The following is a 9,688-nucleotide window of genomic DNA, read 5'->3' as shown; positions in this document are numbered from 1 at the left end:
AAATTCTCATCTTTCCTTCTCTATCTAATTTAAGGCCAAATATAACATGCACTTCACACACTTATCATGTTTTCACCCAACATACTCTATCTACTAGCCCATACTATCATTTCATCACATTCACAAATATACAAAGCACTAGGGAGTTCAAAATCAATAAAAACACATATTGACCACATCATGCACGTGTTTTGAATCCTAAGGCAACTTATACACATTCTTATCTAATAACTTATAAGTTTATTATACCAAATTCTAAGTCATGCTCTTTTCACAATTTTCACTGCTTTCTTTTATATTTCCGTAACATACACTTTTATACATAACATAAATATTAATTAAAACCAATAACCTTTTAAATTTCATTTCACAAATCAATGTTCATGCTAAAGCCATTTACAATATCAAATCATACATAAAACTCATAAAACAACAAATTCACTATTTATATTTACTTCTACACAGTTATAAATGTTTATAAACACAATAAACTATATGGTTACCTCAACCTTTCTATCTGATAGAAAGGGTCACACGTGTAATTTCCTTACTTCAATTTCTCTCTACTTATTTACACCTCAAATACTAGAATCTACACAAAATTGGCACTTAAAATCAATTTCACTGTTGACAAAAAGTGCCAATTATCACAACTAAACACCTAATCACTATCAATTCTACAATTCACACTCAATCACACGTATCACAACTGATTACTACTTATTACAAGCTTTACTATTTACCTAGCCAAATTTCTCTTACTACTCTCCCTCTAGATTAGGTCAAATTGGGCCTATAGCATCAAAGTTTTATTATTTTGACTTAAACCAATCATAAAGTACTATTTTAGTTTTGAAGAACCTTTCCATTACTATAAGGTAAGAAATCAACTCCTTACAACTTTAGAATTCAATTTCTCACTAGTTAAAACTAAGAGAAAACATGGTAGAATCAGAGGTTAAGGCAGTACAATATTTATTCGATAAGTAACAAGTCAAAAATGTCACTCTTACTCTTGATTTTGCTTGCCCTAGTAGATGTTAACACCTTCTCCATGTCTGAACCCTTTTCTCTTATTCTTCTCTTCTATTTCATGAGTTAGACATGTCCTTACTTATCAAAATTTTGTACCATGCACCGCGGTGCATCCACCTTTCACTGCGGTGTATGGCATAGTGAGGGAAATCCTCACTGCACTCATGCACTCTACTTCAGGACTCCACTCTTCCACTCATATCTGATTAAATAACACCCCAAAGAGGCAAAATAATACTTCACTATCTAGAATCCTAATCCCACATTAAATCAGTAATTCAATCCCTAATCAATCATTAATGTAGAATTAGAAATTCGAGTTGTTATAATAATCACGTGTGATTTTGCACTGAAAACTGAATGTGATGAATCATGCTTAAACACCTTATCCTCTCATGTGTGGTCTTACACTTTTGAATAACCATCCAGTTCTAAGTGCCAAAACTCATGTGGTACCACATTGCTCTCTCATGTAGTTTAGCACTTATGAATATTCTTTCAGTTGTGTGCTAAAACTAGCATGGTACCTTATTGCTCTCTCACGTGGTTTTGCACTTATGAATACATTAACATATCAGAGTGCTAAATGTAATGTCCACCTTGACATTATCAAAATTTACCACATAATCACAACAAACAATCATAATTAGGAGCAAAGATTGCTCCTAAGCAAACATTATCCATATGAGGATTTAAAACTAATAATCTTTTAAAAATAATTGTGGAATATTTGGGATCCCATAAAAACCGTTTAAATTGATAGTTTGAGCTCAAACTTAATGATTTATATAGGCTTTGGAAGTATGGAAAAGTTTTGGGAAGCAAACCACTTCAAAACAGGGCTAAAAATGTCATTTTTAAGTGTTTTGGTCCATGTGCCACGGCTTGTGGTTCGTGCGTCGCAACATGTGGCACAGAATGCCAAATTTTCTTGCTATATTGTGTGTTGTAGCACATTTCACACAAGCCAATCCCAGAAAACTCCATATTTCAGTCACAGAACTAGGTCTTTCCCATTTCAACACCACATCCACTTTATGTGGATCCATCGTAATCATTTCTGCTAACACAACATGTCCTATAAATTGGACCTCTCGTAGCCAGAACTCACTTGCTAAGCTTGGCATGGAGCTTGTTGTCCTTCAAAATTTGTAGCACAATTCTCAAATGCTACACATATTGCTCCTCATTCTCAGAATATATCAGAATGTTATCAATGAATACCACAACAAGCTGATCTAGGTAAGGCCTAAATGTACGGCTCATGTAATCCATGAAAACTGCAGGCACATTTGTTAACCTAAATGGCATGACCAAAAACTCATAACGCCTATACCTGGTACAGAAAGTTGTCTTAGGCACATCTTTCAAGCGTACTCTTAATTGATGGTATCTTGACCTCAGGTCAATTTTTGAGAACACCGAAGCTCCCACCAATTGATCTAACAAATCATCAATCCTTGGTAAACGATATTTATTCTTCACTGTTACCTTATTCAACTATCTATAATCAATATAGAGCCGTAAGCTATTATCCTTCTTCTTAACAAATAACAAAGTTGATACCCAAGGTGACACACTAGGTCTAATAAATTGCTTTTCAAATAACTCCTCTATCTGTTTCTTTAACTTAGCTTGCTCAGTTGGTGACATCCGATATGGTGCTTTTGGGATTGGTTCAGTTCCTGACACTAGGTCTATCGTGAATTTTACTTCCCTTTCTGGAGGCAAATCGGATATATCATCCGTAAATACCTCAGGGAATTCATTCGTTACCCCAACCTTATCCATATTTCCATCATAGACCCCATGTACTGAGAAGAAAACCTATAAGCCATACACCCCTGTTACATCAGTTTCTCTGCTTGCACAACTGATAAGAACTTAGACTCGCTAGGAATATTAGCCAGTGTGGTATGTACCGATAACAAAACTATCTTCCTAGCACAGTCCAAGGTGGCATTATTTGCCATCAACCAATCCATACCGATAATCACGTCCAAACCCTTTATAGGAATCTGGATCAAATCTAGAGTGGTCGAATGATTTTCAAACTTCACTTCTACATTCAAACATGCTTTACTGGTCATATTAGATGACCCAGATGGCATAGACACTTTAATCACATAAGGCAATTCATGCAAAGGAAGTCCCAACCTCTCTACACATTCATATGAAATAAACGAATGTGTAGCACCAAAATCAAACAATGCTTCAATTTTTTGCTCGCAGATAGAAATAATACCTTTAATCAAATTCGATGACGCTCTTGCCTCCTCTTGAGATAGTGTGTAAACTCGCCCTGGAATGGTAGATCTTTACTCTGCCATCTCCACTCTTCCCTTGGGGCATTGTCTTGCTAGATGGCCCAGTTTCCTACATTTAAAACATGCCCAGCACCTCCTAGGATGTGACCACTTACACTTAGCACACGGTGGTGGTTAAGCTGTACTCAAGGTCGGGGCAGGCATATTAGAAGCCTGTTGAGATGGTTGTGGAACACCAAAACTCTTAAATCTACCCCTCTGAAATGTTCCCCGAGTCTGTGATTCTTTAACCAAACTCTTCTTACCCGATGCTGTAGAATTACTAAGGCTATAACCTGTCTTCTTAAGGACTCCTCCAGAAGGGCCTAGGGAGGACGAGAACCTCCCATGACTATCTCATCTCTTTTTTGCTTCTACTTCCCAACCCCTTCTTGCTATAATTTGGAGCCGATTACACATGTCAGCGTATGTGGTTACTCTTAGTGGAGCAATCTGCTGTCTATATTCAGGCCTCATCTTTTCCAAAAGCCTCTTGGCCTTTCACTCGCTATCATTAGTCTCATTCAGATAGGTAGAAAATTTTAATAACTAATTAAACTTCTGAATGAATGCTTCCTCATCAAGATCTCCTTGCCAGAATGCATGAAACTCGACCTCTTTCTCATCTCTAAATGCTGGAGGAAAATGATGATCAAAGAACATTTCATTGAATTGTTCCCATGTTAGTTGATGTCCATCCACTAGTCTTGCATAATTCCACTAATGTTTAGCATCTTCAACAAGATATACTGTGGCTATAGTCATCTTCTGTTCTATAGAGCACAGTACCACCTCAAAGATGGTTTCAACACTCTCTATCCATTTTTCCACTTCTCCTTCCTTCATAGTTCCATTAAAGGTTAAAGGGTTAAACCGAGAGAAAGTCCTCCATGCTCGATCAATAGCCATCCCTTGAACATCTCCATCCGCTCTCATCCCAGACAATCTAAGTCTACTACTAGAACTATGAGATGGTTCTAATATGCTCTCATGAGCTTCCTCTTGTCTCCTTTGTTCCTCCTTATGACCTCTATTACGGAGCAAAACATCGTGGTCTTGAACGGTTCTCTAGATGTTCATCATCATATCCTGTAATTCTTCAAGAATTGCATCATTGCCTTGGGGCCTTTATTGTTGTTCTACTTGTATATATCTCTAGCTGTACCTTTGGTATAGCCCCATCATTCTCCGATAAACTATTGGCATTTTGAGTACTTCTTCTAACCATTTTTCTCCCCTCCTAAGGAAGAAACCAAGTAGAAAAGGGGAATTAGTGGGAAATAAAGGAAATGAGACAAAGGGAAAGAGTTGTATACATAAAGTTGCCAACTAATAAGAATGAATGCAATAGACACATCACCATAACCAGATCTCATAACCTGAGAAACTGATACCAAAATGTAATGTCCACCTTGACATTACCAAAATTCACCACATAATTACGACAAACAATCATAATTAGGAGTAAAGATTACTCCTAAGCTCACATTATCCATATAAGGATTTAAAACTAATAATCTTTTAAAAATAATTGTGGAATATTTAGGGTCCCATAAAAACCCTTTAAATTGATAGTTTGAGCTCAAACTTAATGATTTATATAGGCTTTGGAAGCATGAAAAACTTTTGGGAAGCAAACCACTTCAAAACAGGGCCAAAAATGTCATTTTTGAGTGTTTTGGTCCATGCGTCGCGGCTCGTGGTCCGTGTGCCACAGCATGTGGCACAAAATGCCAAATTTTCTCACTGTACCATGTGCTGCAGCTTGCACGAAATACGCCATAGCGCATGTGTTCGTGACAGCAATGATGTCATGATAGCTTTTCTGGATGAACTTCGAACGCGCACCATTTTCACATCCGATGTTCGATTGGAGTGATTCTAGCGCCCACGTAAAGCTTATTCAATAAGCTAACTAATGGTACTTTCACTACAATCTGACACCATATGAGAATTTTAGACACTCGGATGCAAAAGTTAGTTTTTCAAAGAAATTTTCAACTATCCAAGTATCCAAAACTCATAACCTATACTATTAACCCACTGTGAGGCTTGAACCAAGTCCAATAGACCAAAATACACTTGAGTGACCAATCAAACACATAAAAACATACCAAACATAAAACTTGGCCACTCAATGGCCATTTCACCCAATATGGCCAAAATACACAATTAACACTACAAGCACTATTTGGCTTCTATTGCCACATAATACATTACATTTACATTGTCACCACATAGATAAAACATTCCTTATACTTGTATTGGTATTTTAGCCCATCACCATAAAAATTCCCACATATTCACATCATATACCATATTGGGCTAAAATACACAACAACATAGTATGAAACAAGTGCATCCAATCAAAATGATATGCATTCCTAGTTGGCAACATATAATATCATATAACAAGTTTATGTATACTACTCAAACCAAAATCGAGCATTACTATTCGATGTAGCAAATCTACAAATCCTTGCCCAATTCCTTCCCTCGCTCAGTCTCAACTGTAGAACCTATAAAATAGTAACTACAGGGTGAGATAAAAATCTCAGTAACTAAGATAATCTACATTATTGATTAATAAGCCAAGCTATAAACAAGCATTAGAATAAGTAACATGATCACATCATATAATATCACCACAAATTTGCATGCATGATCTCTAACTATCCGGTCCTCCAATACTCCCAACCGAACCAATAGGCTATTTTACAGAACTAAACCATATGTATGGTCATCAAGCTTACTATCCATGGTAGGACTACCCGGCCAAGGTGTCCTAAACCACTTCTGGACTACTGTTTCCCCTTATTACAAGTAATTGGGGTGTCATTACTCTAACACCACATCCTATGGATGCTAAGGAGTATAGTCTCCAACTCCACACCCTTTTGGGTACTAAGGAGAGTAAGTCTCCCACACCGTACCCATTTTCGGGCACTAAGGAGAGTAAGTGCTGCACCTATAAGTGCTGCACCTGGCATCCTGGGGTGCCAGCAATGCCATATAGACTTAATCTTCACTATCTCTACTTGGGTGACCTCCCACCCTTTAATATGCCACAATTCACTACATATCTCCACTTGAACATGCATAAACAACTTTCTAAACAAATATAACAAAACCTTACCATTTACTTCAAAAATATAGAATTTTACAAAGCAATACTCCACTCATTTTCTAAAATAGTTAACCTTTAAGTAATTTATACATATATACTCAATAATTCATAGAAAAGAAACTTGAGAATAACTTATACAAGGTAATAAATAATGAAAATTATCTAGTTACCTCAACGCTTTTATTACTAAAAGGGTTACCCGTGATACTAATTCTCTTCTTGTGTCAAGGTAAGTCTTCCCATACCATAATCTATAACAACAAGTACTATATGTTAATTTTCAATTAACACAAGCACCATTAGCTAATATTAACCTCTCAATTCCCTCACTTCTCACTCATATTCTCAACAAATAGACTTGTCAAGATTATAATTTGTTCACATCATCCCTTCAAGTCTCCTTCTAACTCTATCACAACATGAAACTCAATATCTCAACTTATCACACTTCAACACCCTATGATCAAGTTGGGGCTTGATCCAAAATTCACCAAACAAGAAATTAGCTTCCTATTACCACATATCCAAGATCAATAAACCTAAATTAAAACTTTAGAGTCAATAGAAACCTTTAAAACATTGACTCATGGCTTAATCCAATTAGACCAAATTCTCACTCTTCTAAATCCCATGGAAAATGAGATGAAAAGGTAGAGGAGAAGGGTAGGAAACTTACCCAAGAGTTTGAAGGCTCAAATTATCTTTAAAATCCTTCCAAATTGATGCCCTAATAGTGACTAAAGTTGCCCCCTTTGTGCTCTAGGTTTTTCACCCTAAAATCTGTCAATTTCTGATGATTCTTGAAAATTTAAGTTACCTGCTGTGTCGTGCACCATAGTGCACGCCACATAAACCACAACTCACCACACAGCAAGCAATAAGTTAATTTTGCTCCCCCCGATGCCTCCTGACTTGATCTGACTTTCATCCTATCTTAATTTAGAGCCAAATATGACCCAAAAATCTAATTAGCCATCTAAAAACATAATTAAATAAATTAATCATATTTTTAACTAATTTGTCCCTTAATTAATCAACTTTTCTAGATTTGAAGTTTTAGGATGTTACACTAAAACTCGTGAGTACACCATTAGCTTTTACACATGGTTTTGTACATAAGAAACTAACATCAATTCTATATGACAAATCATACATAGAATCTCTATTCTCTCTCACGTGAAATGGCTAGTAAAATACTAAAGCCATTCTATATGATCAAAACTCGCGTGGAACAGAATGCTATCACGCGTGAAAGTGTAAGCAGTAAAACACAATCTTGTCTGGCGCATTCTTATGCATGAAACTTCATATAACTCAAGTAAGATTTTGCATGATCAAGAGATATAGATTTGTGAATCAATGATCATATAAGTGAACAATTTTAGCTTGGCTTGAGAAGACTTAAGACTCAATAAGGAAAAATAAGATTGTACAACAAGTGACAAATCATGCATGGCTACTATCAGTCTCATGCATGGTTTTGCAGTTTGACGTAATGCAATAAAGCACAAATGCTAAAACTTGCATGGACAATAAAACCTTTTACATATAGTTTTTCATGCAAAGATAAAGCTTAAGGCATCACACAATATAAGTACTTAATCACTCATGAAGCACTTCTTCACACTCACGTGATTTAGCTGTTAGTGTGCCTAACATGCAAAAACTCATGAGTAACTTGTACAATCACACATGATTCTACCTCTCACTATGCAAACATCTTCTATGGAAATCAACACGTAAGAAGGACCTTGTTTGCAAGCTTTAACATACTTAGATGAGAATCAATGCATATAAAAAAGACATATGATACATTCATTATATGATTAAGAAAAGAGATTAAGCTCTCTAAATTTTCACATTGGATTTAGGAGAATTTAAATTACTTATCCTAAGCTTCTTCATCTTCTCTTGATTCTTCATGCTCTAGAGGTTTTGTCTTCATCCATGATTCTTTATATCTATAAATATAACAAATACCTCTTCTCTTAGTTTTTATAATCATTAAAACACACGATCCAATAGATAGTTGTTTAATTCTCTTTCTACACGAGCTTTATACTTGGTGTAGAAAGTAATTTTTTACATCAGTTAAATAACTGGTATAAAAAGTGAACACTTTTAACAACAATGAATAGTAGATTCTACACCAATTTTAGAACCAATATGAAAGGTTAATTTTGAAAAATGCTTTCTAAAATATAATTGATGCAATATGGAAACAATATATTATGCCCGATCCAGAATTTCCCGAGGACAAAAATCAAATAAAAATAAACAAATGAGTCACCATCAAAATTTTTAAAGGATAATTTTAGAAACTTTTTGACTTGTGGTTTATGTATAGATAAAGATTAAAGGAGTCAATTATGTATGGAGAAGGTGTTAGGTACCCTCACAACACCCGTTCATATAAATGGTTACCTTAAGTTAACTACATAAATTTAAATGGCTTTAAAAAATATCTTAATTATCCTTAAAAAAATAAGATAATCAAAAGGGAAAATTTTATTTATTTATAAGTTAGACTTGACTTAGGATGAAACCTTAAGGCCTATGTATCCTTTTAAGAGATCAAAGCTCATGTAGTTTAGGGTAAAAATACATGTCTTTTGGTTGAGATCTATTTTAAAGAAAAGATTAATTATTAATTTTTTAAAATAATTTTAATGTTGGCTTATAGTTTTTTATGTATGAAAATATTATTTGTCTTTATTTGTGGCAAGATCTTGAGGGATAATTTTGTAAAAAATATTTTAATAAGATTTATGAAAGCTTCGTACGTTCACCTTTTAAAAAAATATTTTATTTTTATTTTAGAATAAAATATTTTGAATATGTGCTCACAATAATTCATTGCCGCGTATGATAAGCTATTTGATTTATGAATCTGTGAGGACTCTAAAAGCCTCACGCAACCAATGATTTCAAAACTATGCACATGTGATAATTTATCACTATGTAAGATAATAAATTAATTAACTTATAAAATTGCAAGGATTGTGAAAGTCTCAAGCAACCAAAAGAATATAATCTTGCAAGGACTCTGAAAGTCTCATGTATCAAATAAATGAATATAAACTTACAAGTAGAATAATTTCAAAACTATGTGCTTATGATAATTTATCATGCATATTGAACCATAGGGAAACTCATTGGAGTCTTATGAGAAAATGAATACAAACTTGATTACAATATGACTCTTATGGACCTCAACACT

At 34.8% G+C, this 9,688-nt stretch overlaps 1 pseudogene; it reads right to left on the bottom strand.

Moving 5' to 3' along the window:
- Nucleotides 1–4,061: 4,061 nt before the first annotated feature.
- LOC129319561 (cytochrome P450 83B1-like) overlaps nucleotides 4,062–9,688 on the bottom strand; it is a 28,702-nt pseudogene continuing 23,075 nt past the window's right edge.

The sequence above is a fragment of the Prosopis cineraria genome, unplaced genomic scaffold (assembly GCF_029017545.1).
Source record: "Prosopis cineraria cultivar Desert tree isolate PC_DT_omini unplaced genomic scaffold, ASM2901754v1 PC9, whole genome shotgun sequence".
Classification (NCBI taxonomy): Eukaryota; Viridiplantae; Streptophyta; class Magnoliopsida; order Fabales; family Fabaceae; genus Prosopis; species Prosopis cineraria.
Note: the sequence above shows the minus strand (reverse complement) of the source record. Positions and strands in the feature narration are given on the sequence as shown.